The sequence below is a fragment of the Mus musculus genome, chromosome 13 (assembly GCF_000001635.26).
Source record: "Mus musculus strain C57BL/6J chromosome 13, GRCm38.p6 C57BL/6J".
In the NCBI taxonomy this organism is placed as follows: Eukaryota; Metazoa; Chordata; class Mammalia; order Rodentia; family Muridae; genus Mus; species Mus musculus.
In genome coordinates this window covers 73,204,637-73,231,071 of record NC_000079.6, presented here as the reverse complement: position 1 = coordinate 73,231,071, position 26,435 = coordinate 73,204,637, and the positions used below count along the sequence as shown (strand labels likewise).

The following is a 26,435-nucleotide window of genomic DNA, read 5'->3' as shown; positions in this document are numbered from 1 at the left end:
GTCTGCCATAACCCAGATTCTGCCCATGAGTGTGGGGCCAAGCAACCCCAGACTGAGCCCTCTGAAACTGTGAGCCAAAATAAATATTTTTCTCCTGTCAATCATCTCCATCAGGTATCTAGTCACACTGTCTTTTTCTTTTTGCAGCTAAAAGTTTATGTGAAAGCTAAGGGTTGTCACTGTCTGATATCTTCATGGTGAGCTGAGCATGTCCAGAGAGCTGCCATTTTAACTTTGAACATGGGATATGTGACCTTGAGCTAAGCAGATCACCAAAAGTCCACCATCTTTAATCTTAAACTGAGCATGCTCAGTAAAGTATTTCCCTACATACATATCTATAGGTTCTCCAAGCAAAGTCCCTAAGCATTCCATTGTAGACATTTGACTTTGACCTCCATAACACAAACATGGTCAGACATATGAAATATCTAGTCAGTGTGGATACAGAGGTTTACTGAATCAGGGTCCCAGCAGAGTGTAGTGTTTAGGATTATCACCTTAAAATAACCAATTTTGAGATTTTTTGGATGTGGTTGAACATGCCTTTAAACCTAGCACACAGGAGGTAGGGTTGGAGGCTAGCCTGGTCTATATAGCAGGTTACAGGATAGCTAGGGGTACGTAGTGAGACCTTATCTCCCCAAACAAAAAGGGAACCGCTAGGACAGGTGGGATGAGGTCAAAGCATACACCTGTTATCACAGCACCTGAGGGTCAGACAGCAGGATCAGGAGCCCCAGGGCATCCTGGGTACACAGTAAGACAGTGAGACATCATCTCAAAAGCAAGCAACCATCAAAAATCTCAAAAAATATAAAGTAAAGCAGAATTGTAATGGAAGTGGCTTCAGACCCTCTTTGTGGCTCTTTGTGCTTTGAACATTTACTGAGTGGGGCTCAATAACTCCTATAACTCAATTGTCTGTTTTTCCTCAGCCTGAGCTTATACTCCAGTGTAGATACAGAGAACACCCTCCATTTCTGTGTTTTTGAAGACATACTTGGGGTTTATTCTTGACATTTTGTTGAATCCACAATTTTTTTTCTAGAGAAGGTGGAAGAATTACAGTTGCTGTGAGTTTGCTACAGGAATCATTGGTTGGAGAGGGGTTCCATTAGCACATGTGATACAGTGTGTGTGTGTGTGTGTGTGTGTGTGTGTGTGTGTGTGTTCCTTCTGCCTGAGTGCAAACCTGGCCTCTGTGGGTGTGCCCTGCTGCCTGGCCTCTTTCCTTTTAGGAAGCCACCAGTATTTTGCCGGCTAGACCTTGATCCTGTTAGAGAGACTTCAGGTCAGGAGCCATACTCTTTGAAAAGCCAGTGGGAATTGAGCAGCCCACGTGAAGGTGGCCTGACCATCCAGGCGTCAGCACCTCCTCCTTCCACATGACAGCACAGGCCACACAGAGGTAGTGTCCCCTTCTTGCTCAGTTCTTTTCACTACTAGGGCAGCAGTGGCCAGGACCTGTGGGAGGCACTGCCTCATTCTGGAAACTGCCTTGGTCCCACTACAGAGAGGTGGGGAGGGAACTTTTCTTTGGTCTTACACATAGATTCTACTCAGGTTAGATCATAACTACAGTGAACAAAAACGAGATGAATTTCTCTCTTCTGCTTGTGAATTTAGGGTGAGCAAGCTTAGGGCACCTTCTCCATTTCTGGTCTCTTGTTAATGAAAGGCAGGATGGAGAGCTGACCAGCTCCTAGTTACCCTCTTTGTCCCTTGTTTTCTTAATTGATGGGCCAGCTCATCCTTGTGGCGAGACATATGTTCTGCGTGTCATGCAGCCCCAAGTCCTATAGCCCTTTGATAAATATGATTCCATGAAACAAAAGGCTCTTCATAGCTGTGGAAACAACTGAATGAAGAAGAGAGAGCTGTCACACTGACAGAAATTCTCTGCTACCTGTGTCTCTGACAGAAGGTTAAGTTCTAGAACACATAAAGAGCTTAAGAACTAAGCAACAAGAAATCAAGCAACTCAGTCAACAAGCAGGCTAGTAAGATGAATAGGCAGCTCTCCAAAGATGAAACAAATGGCCAGAGACATATGAAAAATGTTCAGTCTTTGGTCCTCAAAGATGTGCAAATCAAAAGCCACACAGAGATCCCATCATACCCCAGTCAGAATGACAGTCACACAAAAGAACACATGCTGCTGAGCGTGTGGGCAAAGGTGAGTTCTGGACGTTGTTGGTGTGAATGTAAACTTGTGCAGCTACTATAGAAATCAGTGTGAGGCTTCTCAAGAAGAGGTAACAACAGGTCAACCATAAGAACCCAGGATACCATTTCTGGGTATTTACCTAAAGGACCCCAAGTCAAGTGTCACAGAGATGCCTGCACACAGTGTCTAGAGTTATGGAGCTGATAGGTATCCATCAAAAGAGAACAGGGTAAGACAATGTGGTTTCTATCTGTAACAGATTTTTAATAGTTATTAAAAAAGAAAATGGATTCAACTAGAGCTATCCATATTGAGTGAACAAAGTCAGTCTCAGACAAATTCCTTGTGTCTTTTTCTCAATTGTGGCTCCTAGATTCTATAAAGATAGATGGATCATTCATATGTGTACATTACATACATGTAAATATATGGCAGGATAGTAGAGGCGATGCTGTGTGGAGAGGGAACAGCACTGACAGGGGGCTGTGGGAGGGAGAATGTGTTCAGTGTACGGTGTGTGCTTGTGAAAACTTTATTATATAACATTTGTGCAGTGAATATACACTAATGCAAATAACATAGACATTTAAAAAACCCAAATACAAATCTTTACCAGTTCTGTTACATGACCAGGGTCCATTTCTGATCCCAACAAGTGCTTGCTCTCAGCTGCTCCTCTCTCTGCCATTGCATAGTGCTCCTGAGTCTTGTTCACACTGAGACCTGTGCTTAGGCCACATCCTTCATCCCCCTCCACTTGTGTCTCCAGCCACCAGGCAAGTCTCCCTTTTGTCTTCTTGTATACCCCTGACCTCTAAATCTCTAAATTTATCAGATCTGTCTCATCTCTGATTCTCCCTCTCTCTCCTCTCTCATTCCTTTTCTGATTAATTTTGTACATATGTTTTTCTTTCTCTCTATTCCATGACTGGGAAAGGGGTTTCTACTTGTCAAGGTTAAGAAAAGGTAGGGTCTGTCCTATTACTGTCCACTAACACTGAGTATGGGCACCCCAAATCCAAAATCAGGGAGACTGGAATTGTAGCTGCTAGTTGCATACTATAGGGTTCTGTTTTTTGAGTGAGGCTTTGGTCTTCATGGAAGAACTAGGATTCCCAAGAGCCTTTCCCAGAACTCAGGGTCAGGTCAACCTTAGGATGTTACCAGCTTGGAATGGTTGGGATTTAGTGATTACCATAGCAGAAAGATGGGGAGTTGTCTAAAGCTATGGTGACTCTCAAGGAATGAAGCCTTCTTGTGTGGACCATGTCCATTGTCCCTGGCCACGTTTGCTGTGGAAGGACCCAGGAATTTGGGTGCTAGCTAGTGACCCTTAGGCCAGTTGTGCCTTCAACTGCTGAAGCAGCCTTTCTGTGCAGTGAGAAATCAATTGTAGCAAGAGCAGACAGGAAAATTTCCTCTTGGAGCCTCAAGTCTCCCAGGCTGTGTTGTTCAATGAAATGAGTACACGAGCTGTTCAGCAAATGTATCTTTCAATTTCTCAGACTTGTTGTTTAGTAAGAAAAAAAAACCTCTAATCAGCTGGGATTTTAGAACTTCAGCAGTTTAAATGGGCTGAGAGTTGAGATAATTTACAAATGTTCAGATCTTGCAAGCAAAAGCCAAAGAAACTCAAAGTTTGCAGTATTGTTTTCAAAATAATTTTGTCATGGATTTCAAGACATGCAGCTTCAGTCACATGGGAAATATAGTTTTATTCCAAAATCTTGTGTTGTTCAATAAATAAATCCATCTTCATATGACATCTGCTTTGGAACATGATAATCCATGAACAGAGTGGCTGCTTTTAGAATGAGTAAAAAATTTACACATAATTTTCCATCAGCAAAATACCTAAATATAATAGGTTCTGATCAATCACCTATCCCTGGGTTTGGGGATAGCAGTACACCATTGTGAAAAAGTGGGATCTTTCCTATGAACATCATCTAAGTCCACCCTTCAGCCCTGCTTGGGTCCATCACAGGTTTACTTTGGGGACAACTTGGAGGTGTTGGGGGGTCAAACACCAAAAAAAAAAAAAAAAAAAAAAAAAGAAAAAAAAGAATACAATCTGCTATGCAGCTCATAGGAGCTTCTCTAAAACAGACCATATCCTGGGACACAAAACACAAATCTAAATGAATTCTGAGAAACAGAAATAACTCCATGCATACCATTTGACCATAATGCAATAAAACAATATTGACAGCAAAAAAAAATCCGTAATAAGTACACAAACTATTGGAGATTAAACAACTGAGCAATGAATGGGTCAAAGAAGAAATCAAGAAAGAAATAAAAAATTCTAAGACATTTAAATGAAAACATAGCATGAGACTTCTGGGACATACTAAAACCAGTCCTATGAGAAAATTTTATAGCTCTAAGCATCTATATTAATAAATCAGAAAAAGCACAAATAAATGAATGGATGATACAACTCAAAGATTGGGAAATCAAGAACAAAGAAAATCTAAATCCACTGGATTGTAATATATAATAATAAAAAAAACCCTAGAGCCAGAATTAATGAAATACAAACAAAAGTTATAAAGAGTCAATGCATCTAAGAGCCAGTTATTTGAGAGGATAAGCAAGACTGATAGACCCTTGCCCCAACTAACCAAAAAAGAAAAGGAAAAAGAAAAAGAAAGAGAAAAAGAAAAAGGAAAAGAAAAAGAAAAACAATGCTTCAAATTAAAAAACTCAGGAATGAACAGGGACACATTACAGAAAGACACCCAGGACATTTAGAATATTATGAGAAAATTTAAAAAAAAACTATACTCCACTAAGTTAAAAAAAATTAAAATAAGTGAAGAAATTTCTAGATTCAGCCAAACCACCAAAATTAAATCAAGAAGAGATCAATAACTTAAACAAACCCGTAGCAAATGAGGAGATTGAATCAGTTAATAATACTTTTCTAACTAAATTAAGACCAGGCTCAGATGGATTCACAGCAGAATAGTCCACCAGCTTTCAAGAAAGACGTACAGTCAGTTCTTCTTAAACCATTCAACAAAACAGAAACAGAAGGAGAACTCCCAAATTCTTTCTCTGAAGCCGGTATCACGGACACCCAAACCAGATAAGGAAACAAAGAAAGAGAACTACAGGTCAGTATCTCTGGCTAACATAGACTAAAAAATACTTAATAAAATACTTGCAAACAGAACAGACATACATTGGATATTTTCTTTATTTACATCTCAAATGTTGTCTCCTTTCCCCGTTTCCCCCCTTCATGGAAACTCCCTATCCCATCCTCTCTTTCCCCTCTTTCTATGATGGAGTTCCTCCATCTACCTACCAACTCCCACCTCCCAACCCTCAACTCCCCTACACTGGGGCATCTATCAAGCCTTCCCAAGGACCTCTCCTCTCATTGATGCCTGACAAGGCCATCCTCAGCTACATGTGCAGCTGGAGCCATGTGTACTCCTTTGTTGATGGCTTAGTCCGTGGGAGCTCTGGGAGGTCTGGTTGGTTGATATTGTCAGAACAGACATACATAATAAAGATTATCCATCATACCAAAGTTGGCTTATACCAGAGAGTAAGGGATGGTTCTATATATATGATAAGTGTAATAAACCACATAAATGGACTTAAAGACAAATATATCACGTCAATAGATCCAGAAAAAGCATCTGACAAAATCCAACAAGTCTTCAGGATAAAGGTTTAGGAACGTGGGACTAGAGGGAACACATCTCAACATAAGAAAAACTGTATCAGGAAAACCTATAGTCAACATCACCCTAAAAGAAGAAAATCTTGAAGCAATCCCGCTGAAGTGAGGAAGGAGACAGGGCTGTCCACTTTCACTATTTACCCCTCCTCCTTTCTTTTTGAGACAGGATTTCTCTCTGTAATAGCCTTGGTTGCCCTGAACCACTTTGTAGACCAGGCTAACCTCAAACTCACAGAGATATTCCTGCCTCTGCCTCCACATTGCTAGGATTAAAGACGTGTGCCACCACCGCCTGGGTTCAACACTCCTTTTCAATGCTGTACTCGAAGCAACTTGCTGGAGGAATAAGGCAAGAGAAGGAAATTAAAGGATACAAATAGAAAAAGGCAAATTATTTCTCTTTGCAGATATCATGACATTACACATAAGGGAACCCCCCAAATTTCTAGAAGTGATAAACAAATTCAACAGCATGGAAGGATATGGAGTCAAGTTACAGAAACCAAAATCTTTTCTATATACAAACAGCAAACACACAGAGAAAGAGATCATTGACACACTCTCACAATAGCTTCAAATAAAATAGTAAATCTAGGAATAGACGTAACCAAGGTGGTGAAGGATTTCCACAAAGAAACATTTAAACCTCCGAAGAGAGATTGACAAAGACATTAGAAAATGGAATGATATTCCAAGCTCGTGGATTTGTAGAGCAAATATTGTAAAAATTGACCCATTCTACCAAAAACTCTATGACAGTGTTCTTCACAGAAATATAAAACTATGCTGAAATTCATACGGAACCACAAAAGACCCTGGATAGGGAACACAACCCTAAGCAAAAAAGAGCGATGCTGGAGAGTATAAAAATATAGTACAGAGTTAGAGTAAGAAAACCAATAGGTGACTGGCACAAAATAGACATTTAGACCAGTGTAATAAAATCAAAGATCCAAAGATGATTACTTATAACTACAGCCATCTGATGGTTAACTAAGATGCCAGAAAGATACACAGGAGAAAATAAAACATCTTCAGCAAGTGGTGTAGGGGAAACTGGATATCCACATGTAAAAGAATGAAATTAGATCCATATCTTCCCCTGCATTTCATTCATTTTCATACTGCCATTTTCCATCATTTATGCAAAATTTAAAATATATGGTAAATCGAGGGAGTTAATTTTGTTATCAACATGCGCTTATACTTTGAGCCTACTACTAACCTTCTATTCTTGCCTGTGACCTTTTCAGTATGTATCTTTCAGTGTTTGAAGATTGGACTGTGGAGTCTTTAGCTGCACCCCAGACTTCTTTTTATGATGTGTGCATGCTGTTGTGTGATTGAGTGTATGTGTGTGTGTGTGTACTTGTGTGCAGAGGACTATTATTGGCGGCGTTGTCCGTCCACATTATGCACAGATGCAGAGTCAGTCTCTCCATTTAACTCAGAGGCTGTTGATAAGAGCATCTCCCTGGAAGCTCATTCCAGGGTTTCTCACTCTAGACCTTCCCAGCACTGGGATTACAGGCGAGTAGCCCAGCAGTTTCATGGGTGCTAGGGAGTCATACTTGTGTCCTCATGATTACACAGTCTCTTCAGCACCTCTATCATGATTTTGACATATATTAAATTAGATGCAGACCTCAGTGTGACTCCCGACAGTTCAGCATGCTTGCTGTTGCCCAGTGCTCACTATTATTACACATAATATTCATTTAGAGGTTAAAAAAAAATCAGATTGAGCAAAGGGTTTACACTGGCTTCTTTTACTTGGCAATGGGTACGTAAGGCCCTTGTTTCTTTTCATGGCTTGACAGCTCACGTCGTCCCTTTATTGTTGTTCTACTTTTTAGAGACCGTTTTGCTAAGTATTCCTGGGTGTTCTGGAACTTATTATGTAGACCAGGTTGGCTTCGAACACTCACATAGATCCACTTGCCTCAGCCTCCAGAGCACCAGAATCAAAGGTGTGCACCACAATGTCTGGCTAGGTCATGTCCTCTTAGCACTGACCACTATTCCATTGTCTGGGTGTATTACAGTTTATCCATTTACCTACTGAATTCCAGTTGCTTCCTAGTTTTAAACAAAGTTGTTATAAACATTCTAGTATAGGCTTTGTGTAAATAAGAGTTTCTGTATATTTGGCCAGACACAAGGCTCATGACTGATGGGTGATATAGAGGTGTGGTGCTTTGAGTGAGAAATGTCCATAGCCTCAGGTATTTGAATACTTAGTTCCCAGTCAGTGGGGCTATTTAAAGAGCCAACTTGCTGGCAGTGGGCTTTGAGAGTTAATAGCCCCACCTTCGAGAAGTAGAGACTTCGAGAAGTAGATCCTAGTTGTAAGGTGATAGGGGACATTATCAAAGTCAGGTCCTGTTTCCTGACCAGTCCATTTCCCAATCTGTCAGGATGTGAGCCACCACCTCACATGCTGGCTGATACAGTGGAGCTGTTCATGCCATAACCCATGTCCTCCTCATGATGGAATATATGGCATGAAACTATGAACCTAAATATATCTTTGATATTTGATGTTCCTGTCAAGCCTTTTGTTACAGTGAAGAAAAGTGTGGCTGGCACGTTGGATAATCTGCTTCTGGATTGAGGTAGCTACCCTATAATCCATGGTGACGTGTAAGACCACACCCATGTTGCCCATTGCTCTGGATTCTTTTAGCCCTTTTCTTGACTTCTTTTCCCACAAATACTCTCTGTAAGACCTCAACTCTGACTGGCTTGCTCTTTCTTCATACTTCAGATGCTGTGCTAGTGTTTACCATAGCTTGAAAAATGCCAGTATTTCTAATCTCAGAGGACTACTGTGATCACTTCTCAGACAGCTGTGACTTCAGACTTGTGGCCCTCTGACTCCCCCTGACTCACACCACTGAATTTTGGTTTTGGGGGGGGGTCTCCTGAAGTCCCCCATGATCTCATCACTATCAGGTTTTCTTGAGCAGCTCTGCCTGGCTATTTCCCCTTGTCTTGTCCATGCTACACGATCTTGTCTGTACATCAGCGTTTTCATGAAACTATTTACTTGGTCATTCATATACCTGTTTCCTCAGATCTTCCTGATTGCCCAGAGTGCACATTTTAGCCTGTTTGAGTTCTCTTAGTTTGGTGTAGCTCTGAGCTGATGGGGCTGGAAAAGGGGAATGTCTATTATTTCTGTATGGGGCTATGCTTTTTAATTTATAGTACAAAGGCACTTATGTGAATCTTGATCTATCTGCAGAAGCAGTTATGTCCTCACCTTAAAGACAGGGAAATTGATGCAGAGGCCTACAGTGACTTGTCATGACCACATGGTCAGTGACTTTCCAGAGACAAATCCTGGACACCAAAGCTCTTAGAGAGCTTCACAGTACATAGCTTCTCCCCAGTTTCCACTTTACTCTGAGGGTCAAAGTGTTGATCCAGTAGATGGTGTGGCAGCCATCTCTATCATAAGCTTGATGGACTCTTGCCCATGAGCACCACGGTGTGGCTGTGTGGCATCTGTGGGTATGACAGGGTCCTATTCAAGTGACTTTAACAGAAACCCCATTTGATTGGCAGAACTCTTGGCTCAGGGGGCTCCCCGAGCAAGAAGCTCTCCTTGTAGAAGCAGTATGCATTGATGGCTTCAGACAGCTCTTACCACTGGCCTACCTCTTGATTCAGACTGTCTGGCTAGGCTGAAAGTCAACTGCTAGCCAATTTCTTGCAGAATGATTTGGAGAATCAAATAGGACTCTGAGTGACTGGACCCCGTGATACTAAAGAAAAGAAGCAAGTTCTTCCCGCAGCAGCCAGAGGAAGGCCATGCTGGCCCATGGTGAGTGTATCTGCACAGGTGCAGATGAACATCACGGAGAAGGTGATGGGGCTGTATACGTGCTTTTCACACAGTGAGGCTCACTACTAGTAGGGCCCCCTGAACTTCTTATTCAGCTCCTGGCTCTCTTCCTGCCTTCAGCCCAGGATAGCAGTTCATGCTATCCCCAGAACACATATGGGCAGAGATGAACCTGCTCACTAAGGGAAGGCAGAGGGTCTAAGAACCATGCTAGCGATAACCATGGGTGTCATCTGGATTTTCAGAGCTGTCACTCAAAGAAAAGTAAGACTTCACTGAGAAGATTTGATTTGATTTTTCTGGAAACCTAGAGGGCTGCTGTGTGCTCCACAGGAACGAGGCTGCTAAGGGATCACTCAGGGAAGATCCAGCCTCGCCAGGCACATGAAGGAACTCTGGAAAGTTCAGGGCCCTGCCTCAGAGATGATACTGTGCCTGCTGGTGCTCAGACTCACACAGGCTAACTACCCCTTTCTCTTCTGCTGACTAGACAGTGGGTGTTGATGGAGCTCAGGTGACTACCTTCTCACCTTCTCATTGGTCAAATGTGAACTAAGCCAACAGCAGCCAAGTGCAGACCCCGCCCTCCCACAAATGTCTCAATCCTCAGAATACATCAAACTGCAGAGATTGGAAATGCCACTATTAGAGTGACAAATGAGTTCTCAAACACAAAAATAAAGGTAGACCACTGTGCTCTACAATACTAACTTAACATACAGTACAATAACAGTTATGCCTCTGGGGAGCCAACACATGCCCTGTACATTGTCAAGAGCTAAATATTTAGGGTGTGAAATCTTTAATAACCAAAACTCATCTCCCAGGCTTCTTTGAAAAGCTAGGCTCTCAGCTGATCACCCTGAGCTCCTGCAGCCTGCAAGCTTCATCCAAACTCACAATGCCTTGAAAACCCACAGCATCCATCTTCTCATCTAACCCATACCCCACCAGAGGCACACTGCAAAGCAATCCTGGCTTTTCAGATAGGACAGATAGTAGGCTTGGGTTTTTTCTTATTCAGCAAACCAGCCCTACCGTGGGAGCTGCGGTGTCTGGGGATTTTCCAGGGCTTTCTCTGGAGGCTGTCTTTGCATGCCCTGCCTTCATGCCTCACCAACACCTGGGTGCTGCCCGAGGCAGGGCAGTGATCACAGGCCTGTGCACCCCTGCCTCTGTCTGTCATCACTACCTCTAACGGCCTGCGCTTCCCCCACTGTGCCCACACTCACTGGTTTATGGTTCAAACAGACCAGACGTGCCCAACTCACCACCCACCTTCCCCTCCTCCCGCCTTTTGCCACTGTAGCCAGTGCCAGAGGCTGATCCAGGTGGCTCCTTGGTTACACTTAATTGTCCAAACAGAAAGTAAAGAAAGCAATAGACTTCTTCAGCAGCTCCTCCCTTCTCCACTGTGAGGCCTGGGCCCTAGCTTTTCGACAATGGGAGACAATGGGCCATCACATAGGGAACATCTGTAATTTTTTTCAACATTGGGAAATTGTCAACGTCACAGGATATGGTAGAGATTGGTTGCTCAGTTGGTTGCTGTGCAAGCACGGGGTTCTGAGCCTGTGTACAAAGCCAAGCATAGTGGTAAATGCTAATAATCGTATGGAGGTGGAGACCGACAAAGCCCTGCGGCTCACTAGCCAGACAGCATGGCTTAATTGGTGGCTCCCGGTCCCCCTGAGAGGCTCTGTCTCAAGACGGTGTACACGATGCCTGTCCTAAGGAACACTACCTAAAGTTGACCTCTGGCCTCCACATGCATGTGCACACATGTACACATACAATGATACATGCACATGTGCACTCACAAGAACATCCCCCCACCCCACTGCTCGCAGAACAAGCCCTTCCATCATTGTTCGCTTGGAGGGATCCTGTGTCTTTCCTAAATGGTTTTTTAGGGACTAATTTTCTCTGCCCACATGCAGAGGACATCCTTGACACAGCTTTTAGGAAGAGTAGTGACAATGACGAATCCCTTGTTTGAAGGTTTGACAATAGTCAGAAACATCTATGTTCACAGATCAAAGTTACTCTCACAGAATCATTTGTTTTGTGCTGGGAAATCTGAGGTGTAGGGACATCCTCAATTGAGGCCATGCTTCCTCTGTTCCCTTTTTAAACAAGGATTCCCTCTGGGAAACTCTCCCATCATGCAGTACTTCAGAGCTGGCTTGGAATGGGGAACTCCGATGGATCTGTGATGTGCCATGTGGTTAAGTGGTAGGCATACTTCTGTAAAATGATCTTTTCCAGAGCCAGGATGGTCTGCTTGCAGGGTGTCCTGCTTTGATTGGGAATAGGCTTTCTGGGACATCGAGATGTCCCCAGGTCCCTACGTACCCTTTCCTTGACAAGTCACCAGTGTTTCAGTCTCTTAAGGCCAGAGCAGCAACTAGCTGTTAGATTCATTACACCATATGGGTAATTTTAAGAGTTTCATTAATTCAACATGATGACTCTAGGGTTTTTTTTTTTTTTTTTTTTTTTTATCTAGTGTGAGGAGCTGAGCGAAGAGCACACCTCAGCAAAGTCCAGTCCTACTTGTTAATTTCTCAGTTGGGCTTTGACGACAGACTAAGCTTCTGTCAGAGTCACTTGTGAGCCAGGTTGTATTAGCACAAAACCCTTACCATCCATTCAGAAATATTACTGCAATGCCCAGAGGCAGCAATCAAATGGGTTATGGACAATTCTCTGTCAGGGAAAAATGTTACCGTGCTAATTGGCTCAAAATAAAACTGAGTGTATGTCCCTTGAACAAGCCAAATGGCTTGCTGCTGAAGAAGTGTGCTGAAAACATAGCTTCACGTGTAAAGTAAAGAAATCCTTGAGACACTCTTGTAAATACAACAATGGACATAGACCATGGCATATAGCCTCAGTGAGCCTAGCTTGCCTAGATAACAGTTTGATAATGTGCCTGGATGTCTGCACCCCCCTCTGCCTTGTACTGCACAGGCCTGTAGAGACCACTACTAGATTTCAGCCTTTTAGGAAATAGGTACCTGTTCCAAGGTTCTTCCAGACAGGGAAAAGAGAGAACACTGTGAGCTGCTACTGTCTGGCTTGCCTCCAGCCACTCCCCTCCCTCTGGATAATTCTGTCCTTCTTGTTTTTTGTCCCACCTGCCTTTCTGACTCAGTAACACCCCTGAGGCTGTGAGGTAAGCCACGTTTGATTCTGCAGATGTTGACACAGATTGCAGTGAATCTGGGTGTTCAGTGGGGTTCATCAGAGTGTTGTGGAATAGTTAGCTGCCTGTGCTTTTATTTCCAAAATCCTGCTAATGTCCCCATCATGGAGGCTCTGGGTGTTTGAAGGCACATGCAATTGAATCATGCTTAGCCAGAAATGGGTGGACATCTCACTGGGTCCATAGCAGCCTGTACTAGGGCATCCTTTCCATCTTTAGCTAGTTGAGGATCTAAGGCTCAGCCACTATGCCTGGAAAGGGGCAGTACATCTTGGGATGGTGCAGGGATGTTGTCTGTGACAAGACTGCCTGGCTTAGGATGGGGAACTCAAGAAGGTTTCCCCCATGGGTCAAGGCCTCTGAGTCAGTCTCATGTTAGCCTCTATAATGAGCAATACAGAAAATGTTATTTAAATCAAACTGTTGTCTTATTTAGCTTAATTTCCATAGTGCAATACTTATTTAATTGATCAGCTTTTACTGATTTTTGTGTATTTTACCATTGTAAAAGTTGAGATAGATAATAGAGTTAAAAAATTTCAGGATTGTGGGCTCATTCCTACTTCCTGTGGAAGAAAATTACTTATTTCTCTACTTTAGTAAAAGAGGAATGTCTAAGAATTTCAGTCAATGTAATAAGAACTACGGAATTAGCACACCATGTAGACCTGTGCCTGTCTGCCTTTTCTGGATGTAATCTGGGCTCACCACACATGGAAGACTTCACCATCATCCTTTCAAAGTGCTGGATGTCAAGAGGTATTTGGGACACAGACAGTCCACACTACATTTCTACCACCTGTTTAACCACAACTTCATTCTACCATTTGGCGTTTCCTGGAAACTGCCAATGGCTGAATCTTTGTCAGAAGATTATGTGAGTGACCCTGGAGTTCCTCAAGGATTGGGGGAGGTGACCTATGGCTTGACAACCTCAGGCAGAGGATGGGGTCCTGCCCAGCAAGCTCTCAGAGTGTAGAGAGGGGAAACGGAGGACTAAAAGCCCTGGGCACTGGGTGATAGCAACCAGTATATCAGTGGCTCATAGAGAGTAGAGCTTCCACCCTTACCCACATGTGGGCTCTCCTGGACTTGAAAGGACTCTAACATCCCTTTGGGTTCTTTCTACCTCTCAATCTGCAACTGACTTCAGTGACCTCAGAGAAGCACTATTTCAATTCTATAACAATAGAAGCATGGGACCTACTTTTTTTTTATTGGATATTTTCTTTATTTACATTTCAAAACCCCTATCACATCCTCCCTCCCCCTGCTTCTATGAGGGTGTTCCTCTACTCACCCACCCACTCCCACCTCCCTGCCCTCAATTCCCCAATCTGAGGTATCTACCGAGCCTTCATAGGACCAAGGACCTCTCCTCCCATTGATGCATGGCAAGGCCATCCTCTGCTACATATGCAGCTGGAGCCATATGTACTCCTTTGCTGATGGTTTAGTCCCTGGGAGTTCCGAGGGGTCTGGTTGGTTGATATTGTTGTTCTTCCTATGGAGTTGCAAACTCCTTCAACTCCTTCAGTCCCTTCTCTAACTCCTCTATTAGGGACCCTGAGCTCAGTCCAATGGCTGGCTGCTAACATCTGCCTCTGTATTTGTAAGGCTCTGGCAGGGCCTCTCAGGGGACAGCCATATCACGCTCCTTTCAGCATGTACTTCTTGGCATCCACAATGGTGTCTGGGTCTGATAACTGTATATGGGATGAATTCCCAGGTGGGACAGTCTCTGGATGGCCTTTCCTTTAGTCTGTGCTCTACACTTTATCTCCATATTTGCTCCTGTGAGTATTTTGTTCTCCTTCTAAGACGGACTAAAGTATCCACACTTTGGTCTTCCTTCTTCTTGAGCTTCATATGATCTGTGAAGTGTATTCTGGTTATTTGGAGATTTTGGGAATCGACAAATGGGACCTCATTAAATTGCAAAGCTTCTGTAAGGAAAGGACACTGTTAATAAGACAAAAAGGCAACCAACAAATTGGGAAAATATCTTTACCAATCCTACATCTGATAGAGGGTTAATATCTAATATATACAAAGAACTCAAGAAGCTAGACTCCAGAGAATCAAATAGCCCTATTAAAAATGGGGTAAAGAGCTAAACAAAGAATTGTCAACTGAGGAATATCAAACGGCTGAGAAACACCTAAAGAAATGTTCAACATCCTTAGGTATCAGAAAAATGCAAATCAAAACAACCCTGAGATTCCACCTCACACCAGTCAGAATGGCTAAAATAAAAAACTCAGGTGGCAGCAGATGCTGGCGAGGATGTGGAGAAAGAGGAACACTCCTCCATTGTTGGTGGGAACGCAAACTGGTACAACCCCTCTGAAAATCAGTTTGGCGGTTCCTCAGAAAATTGGACATAGTATTACCTGAGGACCCAGCTATACCACTTCTGGGCATATACCCAGAAGATGATCCAACATGTAGTAACGACACATGCTCCACTATGTTCATAGCAGCCTTATTTATAATAGCCAGAAGCTGGAAAGAACCCAGATGTCCTTCAACAGAGGAATGGATACAGAAAATATGGTACATTTACACAATGGAGTACTACTCAGCTATTAAAAACGATGAGTTCATGAAGTTCTTAGGCATATGGATGGAACTAGAAAATATCATCCCGAGTGAGGTAACACAGTCGCAAAAGAAAACACATGGTATGCACTCTCTGGTAACTGGATAGTAGCATAGGACCTTCTAATTTACCTAAAATGCCTCTAGCAGGACATCATGGCCTTGTGGGTCATGTGATTTTCAAAACCACAGTTGCTGATTCCAAAAGCAGGTGCCCTTTCTGATTGCTTTTCCTCCTGCCTTGACTGTGCAGAGTCCCCACATGATCAGAGGCATTCTTCTCCCAGAACAAGACTCCTGAGATAGAAACCATCTCACCAGCAGCAAATGTTGTTTTTACAGTAACACACATAGCCTCACTTGTTAGACACATGTGTCAGACAGGCTGTGCAGCGCCACAGCCATGCCAGGAAGTTTCTATAGGATGGACTCTTCCTTCCGAGGATTCTGAAATCTTCTACCACCCACTTCCTTTGTTTCTGCTCCCCTTGCTGCTCTGTACCTTATGACCTGATGCAGCTTCCATACACATTCTGTGCCCTGGGCATTATGGGAGCAATCTTACCACACACAGTCCACCTGCTGTTGCAACACACCAGTAGCATGGCACAGTTGTTATTTATTTTTTAAAAGTGAATAGGGTGGACATTAGCTGTACTTTCATGACTTTTTGATACCCCAGGAGATGATAGGAACAAGTTGGGTGTGCAGAGGCTCAGTGAGAGTGGGGTACATCCTCTCCAAGCTGAATAAAGGCTCTTGACAAGGAAGGGGTAAGAGTGGTCATAGTGACTGAATTAAATCTGGATCCTCCAGGATTCTTCAGGGTAGAACTCTCTAGGAACTTAAAAACAAAACAAAACAGGAAAGCGGCCCCTTTAAGAGCGTTCCTCTGTTTTTATTGTTGTTAGTATCATTTGCATATCTGCCTCAGCTAGCAAGCTGGAGGAGCATCAGGAATGGAGATGAGCCAGAGCTCCCTCCTTCCACCTGCTTTGCATGTCCTGATGGCTCTGGCAGGCCTGGCTGGGTGGCTGATCAGGACGGAATGAGGAGCATCACGGATGACCGCTTTATGATGTTTAAGTATGGGCAGCCCATGCGGATCTGGAGAATATGCTAAGGAAGCTGAACTGTGCGCCTGGTAGTGCTCACAGTGAGTGACAACCCGACAGCTTCTCAGAGATTTCCCTGCAACCCAGGGAGACACGGAACACACCGCTTGTCCACTTGCTCCCCTGAAGCAACAGAGAACAGATCTGAAATTACTTAGCCAATTAAGATACTTTGCCGTTGAGTGTCTCTCCTCCATAGATCAACCTGAGATTTATGAGTCTGTGCAGGTATGGGTGATGGTGCTAGTCAGGAGAACAGAAGACGAGACTCTAAGGAGCCCCTAGGAATCTACTCCCAGAATTCTTGTATATGCTGTTGGTGGTAAGCAATGCAGCAGCTGTATTGGGGTTGTTGGGGAAGGGAAATGCACACCTGGGCTGTGCGTGTTCAGTCTGCTCCCTAAGAAAGCATCATTTGTCTTTGTCTCATAGGTCCTGGGGCAAAGCCTACTTGCCTTACCTCTTCCTCATGCTTGGTTACTTGAACTTTCTTCTGCTGCTGTACCTATGTGAGCCCAGTGGCGGTGTGTCACTGCTGTTGATCTTATTCATTGTGTTCAAAGTGGCTGGTGATTTTGTGCATTTAAAATCTTAGGGTTTACACCTTCCTGGGGTAACAACTTGTATTCAGTGCCTGTTCAGTCTTAGACTAATCAGACGATTTGGATATTCTCTATTTGTCTCATTGATTCAGAAAGTAATCAACTAAAATATAACCCACCACATGTACCAGACACATGTGTAAAAGAACACACATGCACATGTACACGGATACACCACACATACACACACACCTTTTCCACAATCCAATATTTTTTTATCCATGCTGGGAGAAACTTCGTATTCTCAGAGACTGTTGTGCGCAGGACTTGGAGACTTCAAATCCTGATCTAGGATTGTGGACAGGGCTGGAAGAATGAGTGATGTAAGACATCACTGTCATGTCACACAGATGGGAGTGTGTCCCTGACCCCTGGGAACAGGCTATTTAACATGGCAAAACTTAGACAGAGAGGCTACAGGTAGGACAAATGTCATGTCCCAAACTAACTAAGCCTGTTGTTCTTCCGGAGGACCCTGTTCTAGAAAAGTAATTTCAAATACTAGGATGAACTACAAGAAAAACTGTCTCTTAGTTTAGTTTGGTGATGACCGCCAACCTTGGTCTCACTCTCTCACTGTGCACCATCTCTGCCTCCCTATCTCCTCACAAATAACTGTAGTGGTTTGAATAACAATGACCTCCATTGCTCATTTATTTGAATGCTGAGTCGCCAGGGAGTGGCACTATTTGAGAGGATTAGAAGGATTAGGAGGTGTGGTCTAGTTGGGGAAGCGTGTCACTATGTGTGGGCTTTGAGGTTGCTAAAGACCATGCTAAGCCCAGAGACTTTCTCTCTAACTACAGATAGGATGAGGCTCTCAGTTATTGCTTTAGTGCGTGCCTGCATTGGTCATGCTTCCTGCCATGATGACAATAGACCAAACCTCTGAAACTGTAAACAAGCCTCCAATGAAAAGCTTTCCTTTATAAGAGTTGCCTTGGTCATGGTGGCTTTTCACAGTAATAGAACAGTAACTAAGACAGGAGCCTAACAGTACACTCTGTGCTATCTGTAAGCAAGCTAATGTTTCTGATTTAGATCTCACTGCTGTCTAGTTCTCAGGAATCCATTGCTTGAAGGTCAGTCTGATGGGGTGTCTCTTTATTCTTGTTCTAAAACCTACTGGAGTAACAATAGCACCGTGGAGATGCAGGAGGCATGCAAATAATAGAGGTTAAGGCATTATGGGACAAGGTTGGGCCTTACATAGGCTGGGGTGGTGAGTAGGAGCTCAGCAGAGGGGCCATCTAAGGTGATGCCCCTGGAGCATGAGACATGTTAAGTTCTTAGTGTCTAAGCAAAGTGGGGCCTAATGCAGAGAAGAAGATGGTAGGGAGACATTTAAGCCAAGAGAGTTTCTGTCCAACCTGGTAGATGGGGATATTGATGGCTAGAGACAGAAGTAGCTGTAGGTCTGCTCTGAGCACTGTAGCTCCATCTTCTTTTTTGTTTTTAAAAGTTGTGTGTGTTTGTGTGTGTGTGTGTGTGTGTGTGTGTGTGTGTGTGTGTGTGTGTGTGGTTTTAAAACAAAAATCTCAAACATTTTGCCAATAAAGGCTCAGGAGCCAGATGCTGGGGTGAAAGGCTGTGACATCCCCAAAGAAAAAGAAAGCTCTCCTTTTCTATATTGTTTCAAAACCCCTCAAGCTGAATGTCCTTTCCTTCTACTTCCTGTTCACCTCTATATCCATTCCCCTGACTTCTTCTCACTCTCTATGTCCCCCCCCACCATGTTCACTCCCTGTTGACTGGTTGCTTGCTCTGACTTTTGACCTATGGTTGACTTTATTTAAAAATGTCTACAATATTCAAACAAAAGCTCTTGGAGTAAAGGTGTATGCTAGGGTTGAAACTCACCTTAACTAGAAACAGGCATTTCTAGCAAATTGCACAATTTTGGGGTTTACAGTGTGGTGAAATATCCTGCAACTTGTTACTGTGCATGTGAGTATGTGCGAGTGTGTGAGCATGCATGTGTGAGTGTGTACTTGTGTGTGTACATGTATGTATATGTGTGCATGTGTATATGAATGCATGTGCATAGATGTGTATATGTGCACATGTGTGCACAAACACACACTTGCTACTATGTGCATGTGGAAATCAGAGAACAACTCTCATGAGTCAGTTCTCTTCTGTCACCTAGTGGTATTTCAGGATTAAACTCAGGTAGTTATTAGGTCTGTGCACAAATGTCTTCATCCTTGAGCCATTTCCTAGGCTCTGCAGTACATTTTCTATGGAAAGTCTAAATTAGACCCCATCTTTTCTCCCACCATAACCTACTCTAGCCCACTCTGTAATTTCTCAGTGTATGCAAAATATGCTTGACATCATCTTAGTTCTTCCTGGCTGCAGTGCCTGGCTCAATTCTGCTTCAATATACCAGCTCTTTACTTGCTCTCTGTCTGGATACAGTGCTGTGCTATGAGATATCCTTGCATTGTTTGTGGTTCTCCACTGGGATAGAACATTGGGATGAAGGATGAGATATTCAGATTTAGTATTTATGGTGCTCCAGTCACTGGGCACAGCTGTGGGCTGAAAGGTTTGAGTACTATATTGTGTGTTTGTGGTCCCCCTGATTAGTGTGGGGTGAAGGATGTAAGGATCATGTGACTTGATCCTGGGCTAGGTCTACCTGCTGGAAGTGAGACTGCATCCTCTGGTTACATATCTACAAGCTGCCTCATGATAGCTGGGTTCTAGGCGATGTGTTCACACATGAGAGTAAGCAATGCATCAGGAGGGTGCCCTTGTTCACTTGCTGCCATCCAGCAAGGAGTTAAGCCATCAGGGCTAGTGACTACTAAGGTTCCTTGACTAGGTTCATGTTCTCTAGATATTGCAGTCCTTTAGAGACCTGTCCCATTGCACCTTCTTCAAGTAGCCATATAAGGTCATCTCTAGGCCTGACATCTTCTCTTATGCTCCATTCTACCCAGGCATCTCCTTCGTGGGAAAGTTCAAGGTGAAGAAGATCTGAGAGTCACTGTGTGGTTATAGGAGCTGAAGGTCATCATCCAGGTGAAGAGTCTGAGGATCACTGTCCTGGTTACCCCACGTGTTGGTTAATAGCCTCTACTTGAAAAGGTATAGGGTTACTATAACTGAGGAAACAAACTCCTGGGCATGTCTGGAAAGGAGTTAGATAACTTAGTTTAGGTTGAAAGTTCTCTCTAAGTATGGGTAGTACCATTCTTTAGGCTGGTTCCTGGACTGAACAAAAGGAAGAATGTGAGCTGAGAACCAGTAGTTTCATCTTTGCTTCTCATCTGAGGACGTAATGTGATCATCCTTCTCAGATTCCTCCCAACATGACTTCTCTGATATGAGGGACTTGACCTTCAAGCTGTGAGCCAAAATTAACCCTTCCTTTCTCAAGAATTATTTTATTAGATATTTTCCCACAGGCAATTAATATAGAAAATTGGTACCAGGAGTGGGGTTACTTTTGACCACATGGTTCTTAGGACTTTGGAACTTATTCTTGTGGTGGAAGTATTTTGGATTTTATGCTTTAGGTAGAGCTTATTGGGTCATCTAATTGGGCTTTTGGAAGACCAATGTCAAGAGAAGTGCATATGGAGGAAGTCTAGCTCATGAGATTTCACAGGGCAACAAGATCTTTGCTGGGAACTGGGCTAGAGGTGCTCAAGTAATATTCCAGCAAATAATTTGGCTTCATTCTGTGTCATGAGAACTTGAATGAGGGCGAATTAAAAACAGATCAGTGTGCTTGGTTGGGGAAAATTTCAAAACAGTGTAGCATTCAGGTGGTGGCATGGCTTCTGTTCACTGTGTTTATTCAGATACAAAATGAGACAGTCCAAAAAGATATGAAAAATGTCAAGTTTGGTGAAGGAAGAAGTATGAGTGTGTTAAAATTGTGGAGAAGATGGAAACTGTATGAGTTAAAGAGATTAGGATCATGTGGCAGTTAGAATAAGACTGTGCTTCATACTCTCAGTTATTTGAACATTTGATCCCAAGTGGGTGGTGCTCTTTGTTGGAAGTTTAGGTGGTGCAGCCTCACTGCCCCTAAACTGTATGCATTTCTATTGACTTTCTGGTCTCCCAAATGCCCACGAAAATGATTCTGTGAGATCTGCTTACAACATAAAGTTCCAAACTCTTCCACATTACTCCTTAAAATCAATTCCAAAGGCTTAAGAAGCACAACCAGGAAGAATGTAATTGGGATAAATCTGGGAAATTAAAAACCTCACACCACTTTTAGGTTTTCCCACCATGTTGGAAATATTATTCCTCTGGAACTGTAAGCACAAAAGTCTCTTTCTTCTGTAAGTTGTCTTGGTCATGGTGTTTTATCACAGCAACAGAAAAGTAACTTGTACAAATCATTAAAGAGAAATCTTCTGTTATGCAGTGGGATAATAGGAAATGTACCACGAGGCAGTACGCCAAACACTTAAAGCTCCATCTTGTGAAAATTCATAGTTATCAGAAATAAGAGAGCCTACATTGAGAAAACAATCCTTGGAGGAAGTGTTTACCCATTGCAATTGTGGGCCAATGGGACCCAATTACATCTTAAGCTGGCAGAAGGACTTAGCACTGTTAACCACAATGTACTTGTTTTACAAACATACTAGATGCAGGATACTGAGGACAGGCAATATGTGGAAGGGTCATATTCCCTGCAAGAAGTACCTGGGGGGATTATCTCATGAAGCCATGACATTGAAACCTATTTTGGGGAGGATCCCAGGATGTTGGAGATGCCAGGACTGTGGACTTCCACATAGGAAAGCTCTATGTATGAAATAGAATTGTTGCAGGTAAAAGCCTATGTATTCTATAGCCTCTAATGCTAAGTGCCAGGGCTATTCAAGCCCTTTGGAATCCAGATGAATTCATCATAAACTGAAAATGCTGGACATGAAACCACAGACTTTGCTCTCTTGGTTTTCAGCTTTGCTTTGGTCCAATATCTTGTGCTATGTTTTACTCTCCCATTTGGAATGGCAATGTGTACTGTGTGCTATTATATGTTGGAAAATGTGTAATTTTTTTTTTTTATGTTGCAGGGTTTGTAGTTAAGAGACTGCCTGAGTCTCAGAAGAGACTTCACATTTACATTTTTTGACAGTATTGGAGTTGTTAAAAACTCTAGGGACTTTTGAAGCTGGGCTGAATGCCTTTGGCAGTATGGGATGGCCATGGAGACATGGGATAGAAGGTTATAGTTTGAAACGGAGGGAAAAAGAGTGGAGATAACAATGGTTAATATTAACTTAACAGGATGTAGACTCACCTGTTCTGTGGTGTGTCTGTGAGGAAGTTTTTGATTTGGTTAATTTGGGTGTGCAGACCCACTGTGGTTAGGGACTGTACCTCTGGACTGAATGAATAGGAGAGGATGAGCTGAGAACCAACCTTCTGCTCCCTGATTGTGGAGAATGTGGCCAGCATCCTCAAGGTCTCATCACTATGCTTTTCCCACAATCAGGGACTCTATCCCAGTCTGTGAGCCAACATAACCCCTTCCTTCTAAGTTGTCTTAGTTGAGTATTCCACTGCACCAGTAAGCAAAGTAACTGACAGAGGAGCAGAAAGCAGCTGCCCAGGCGGAGTCTCTGTCACACGCACAAAAGCAACCATTGTCTGCATCTTTATTTTATAGGGTTGCAGCTTGTAACCACTCTTGTCTTCAGTGACATGATTTGTAACCATATCATTAAGTTTCCTTTAAAATGTTGTTGGCAGGATGTGGACCCATGTGCTCCACCCCCCAGAATGGGCATGTCTGTTGGTTGTTGTTCGCTTTGGAGCAACTTGGAAACTCACAATCTATAGAAACCTCTTAAATATGGATGGGTAAATTCCTGACTGTCCACCCTGTTGTCTACCTTACTGAGTGATTCCTGCCTGCATCTTGTTAATGCCTGTATTTAAGAGACCTGGAAGCCATACTTCTAAATGCTGGCCAAGACACATGTGGACACCTGTTGATTTGGTTTGCTTTTCCATTGCCCTTCTTGTGAGTTAGGGCTTGGCTTATTATGAGGCTGTTTGTGAGGTCTTTACTGGAAAGGAAGGCCATCTGGGTCTCCTTCCCACGAAGTCATGTTTGGGATTTCACCTGTGTTGTGTCCAGACAGCTAGTTGGTGGCCTTTTGGGACCACACATCAGTGGAGGTGGCATATGATATGTATGCCCTAGGTCCTTTCTGCTGATAAAGAGGTACCATTGCTACCCCTGGTAGCAAATTCTGACCCCTATATTAATTCACTGTCCTCCTCCAAAGACAATTATAAGTTCTGTGGCACCAATTGGAGCCTTGCTGCCTGAGAGGCCACATACGTAGTCACTGACCACTTCCTGCAGTGCTCAGAGCTGACTTTGACTCTAGTTGTCGCTGGACTACAGCAGCAGGTTCCTTAGGGTGAGGTGCCAGTGTTCACACCTGTAAAAACCCTCCAGCCTGTTAGATCAAGGATAGCAAGAGGACAGCAGTCTGTGTGATTCTATTGGGGCTCTCACTGTCTCCAGGATGTCAAGGCTCCCCTGAAACCACCTTAGCCCAGCCTTGTCTTCTGTCTCACCGATAGTTTTTATTTTTCTCAGGGGTGCCACTTACCCTGTCACTCTCTCAGTGTCCTTGCCCCAGGTATGACTCTTGGACTGTGCTACCTGCTGCAGGCACCCCCAACTCATCTCAGTCATCTCAAAAGCTTTCCTGCTTTCCTCCTTCCCTCCTTAGACACATGTCTTAGTCCCTTGAATCTGTTGTCTCTTTTACGCATCATGCATGCAATGGCAAGCCAAGGGCACTCAGGCTTGGGGCATTGCAGGCAAGCCAAGGACACTCAGGCTTGGGGCATTGCAGGCAAGCCAAGGGCACTCAGGCTTAGGGCATTGCAGGCAAGCCAAGGGCACTCAGGTTTGGGGCAGTGCAGGGTCTGCAATTGGATGTTTACGTTTCCATGTAAACCCAAGGACCAGGCTAGACTTTGTGCATTCTGTCATCCTTTAAACACCCAATAAAGTCAGTGGGATAAAATAATGAAATAGATGCATGATTTGGAATTTTGTTTTGTCTGCGGTTCTGGTTCTAGGGATTGACTTTAAGGTTTTGGGCAGACTAGACAATTACACTACCATCCAACTACTTCTTCAGTCCTCATTTTCACTTCTTAAGATTTTAGGATGTGGGGCCAGAGAGATGTTTTCATCAGGTCAATGTGCGTATTGCCGAGCTTGACAGCCTGAGTTCAGTCCCTGCGACTCACATGATGAAAGGTGATGGGAGGAGAGAACTGACTCTCCCAATGTGGAGGTTCCTTGACCTCTACACATGTGCTTTGGCATGTGCACGTGTGAGCACACAGACACACAGCCAGAATCAGTAATGTGAGACTTTAGGATATGGTCTCACTAAATTACCCAGGATAGCCTTGAACGTAGAATCTTGTTGCTTTAGCAAGTCCTGAATTTATGATGACATAGATATTGGTTTTGTATTTAAAACTGCACAGGACATTTTTGACATATCTTAGAGTTTTCTTTTTCAGCACAGCAGACACGGGGCACACATGGTCACTGAGAGCTGGTCAGCTGATGCTCCAGGGGAAGGTGCACCCACTGGCCTTCTGTAGTGAACAAGAGAGTCTTCGAAGAAAAAGGAAATGTATCAGTAGCAGTTTAGCATTGATTCTGTGGGGTGGTAAGCTCTTGACTGTATCGGGTTAAATAAAATGTTATTAAAATTACTTTCACCTGTTTCCCATTTCTCAGTGTAGCCATGGAAATTGCAATAATGCGTAGGAGACTTGTGTCTGTTTCTTTTGGACATTCTGGCCTACAGGATACCAAGAAGAAAGCAACTCATCTGGGTAGGATGCCAAACAAATGGAGATGAGAAACCTACCCCACCCCAAGAGGCTGGGCTCAGCCTGGCATGAGGCCTTGGCCATGGAGAAAGCTCAAGGCCTGAACCAACCATCACTGGTCTGGGTGATGCTGGGTCAGTGTGTGACAGTCTGCTCCCTCACAGGGAGTTGTGTCTGCATTCAGGGTGATCTCTGCAGGGGATGTTCCACCTCCTGTGGCCCCTCTCCACTGGCAGGAAGTGCAACTCTACCGACATGCTCCCTCCTGAACTTCCTAGAGCACAGAGAGCAGCTGTGGGAGACACAGTGGAGATGAAAGAAAATTTTATTCTGTACATTTCTGTTTCATGAGCTTGATGACTGGGTTCTTTGACTAAAGACAAGTGAGACTTTTTTTCCTATAAAAATAAAACAACTGGCAATCCTATACTTGATGAAGAATTAAGACAAACCACATAATTTGAATAGCAAAAGGAATATGAAACCATGATGTAAGAATTGTTGTCTGTGAGTCTGAAAGTCAGTGGAACCATATATTACCTATGAAGTTTTATCTTTACACCCAAATCGTATATGTGTCAGTATAAGTTTGACACTAGTTCAGGTGGTTTTGGGATGCTCAGGTTCCTTTAGTGGCAATGGAATTCTTGGGTTGGTGAGACACTGTGGATCTCTGGCAGTACACCTGGTTAGGTTTATGCTGGTCTTACTGGCTAAACTTCCAGGGGTGTGTGGAGCTCCTAGCAGAGGTGTTGTGACAAATGAGTCATGGTTGCTTGATGCTGAAGATCAAGAGCCAGCCAGGCCTTACAGGCCAACCATGGAGTTGATGGGGCCCAGTGAAAACTAGCATTGGAGCACTTTGCCCTGAAGTTGGGAGCAATGACTCTCAACAGCAACACTGAGTGAAGCATGAGGACGTATGTGTATGGGATCTGAGTGAGCATAAAGCATGCAGCTGCAGATGCCAGCCCTGCCTAGACAGCACCACTGAATACCTCATGGGCTCTCTTGGTTGGGTGGAACACTGGCCTACGGTGCAGGGACAAAGGATGGTGATGGCCATATGATGACCTGGGAAAGATTTAAGGAGGCCCATGTGCAAGAACATGAGTGTCCTTCATGGCTGAATTTGTCATTCCCCTTTTGAGTTTTTGACTGCAGCAGGGGAATTCTGTTTTCTGAAAGGATTAAATACATCCAGGGAACTAGCCTGTCTACCTTTCTTCCTTTCCTCTCTCCTCCTCCCTTCTTTCCTTCCTTCCTTCCTTCCTTGATTCCTCCATCTCCTCTTCCTTCTTTCTTTCCTTCATTTTTCCCTCTCTCCCT

At 43.6% G+C, this 26,435-nt stretch overlaps 1 long non-coding RNA gene across 1 annotated transcript; it reads left to right on the top strand.

The window, feature by feature from the left end:
• Positions 1-1,971: 1,971 nt before the first annotated feature.
• 4930555K05Rik (RIKEN cDNA 4930555K05 gene) lies at positions 1,972-24,981 on the top strand. Its single transcript, NR_126459.1, has 3 exons — positions 1,972-2,179; positions 20,195-20,342; positions 24,794-24,981. It is a non-coding gene; the product is annotated as an RIKEN cDNA 4930555K05 gene (long non-coding RNA).
• The last annotated feature ends 1,454 nt before the right edge of the window (positions 24,982-26,435 follow it).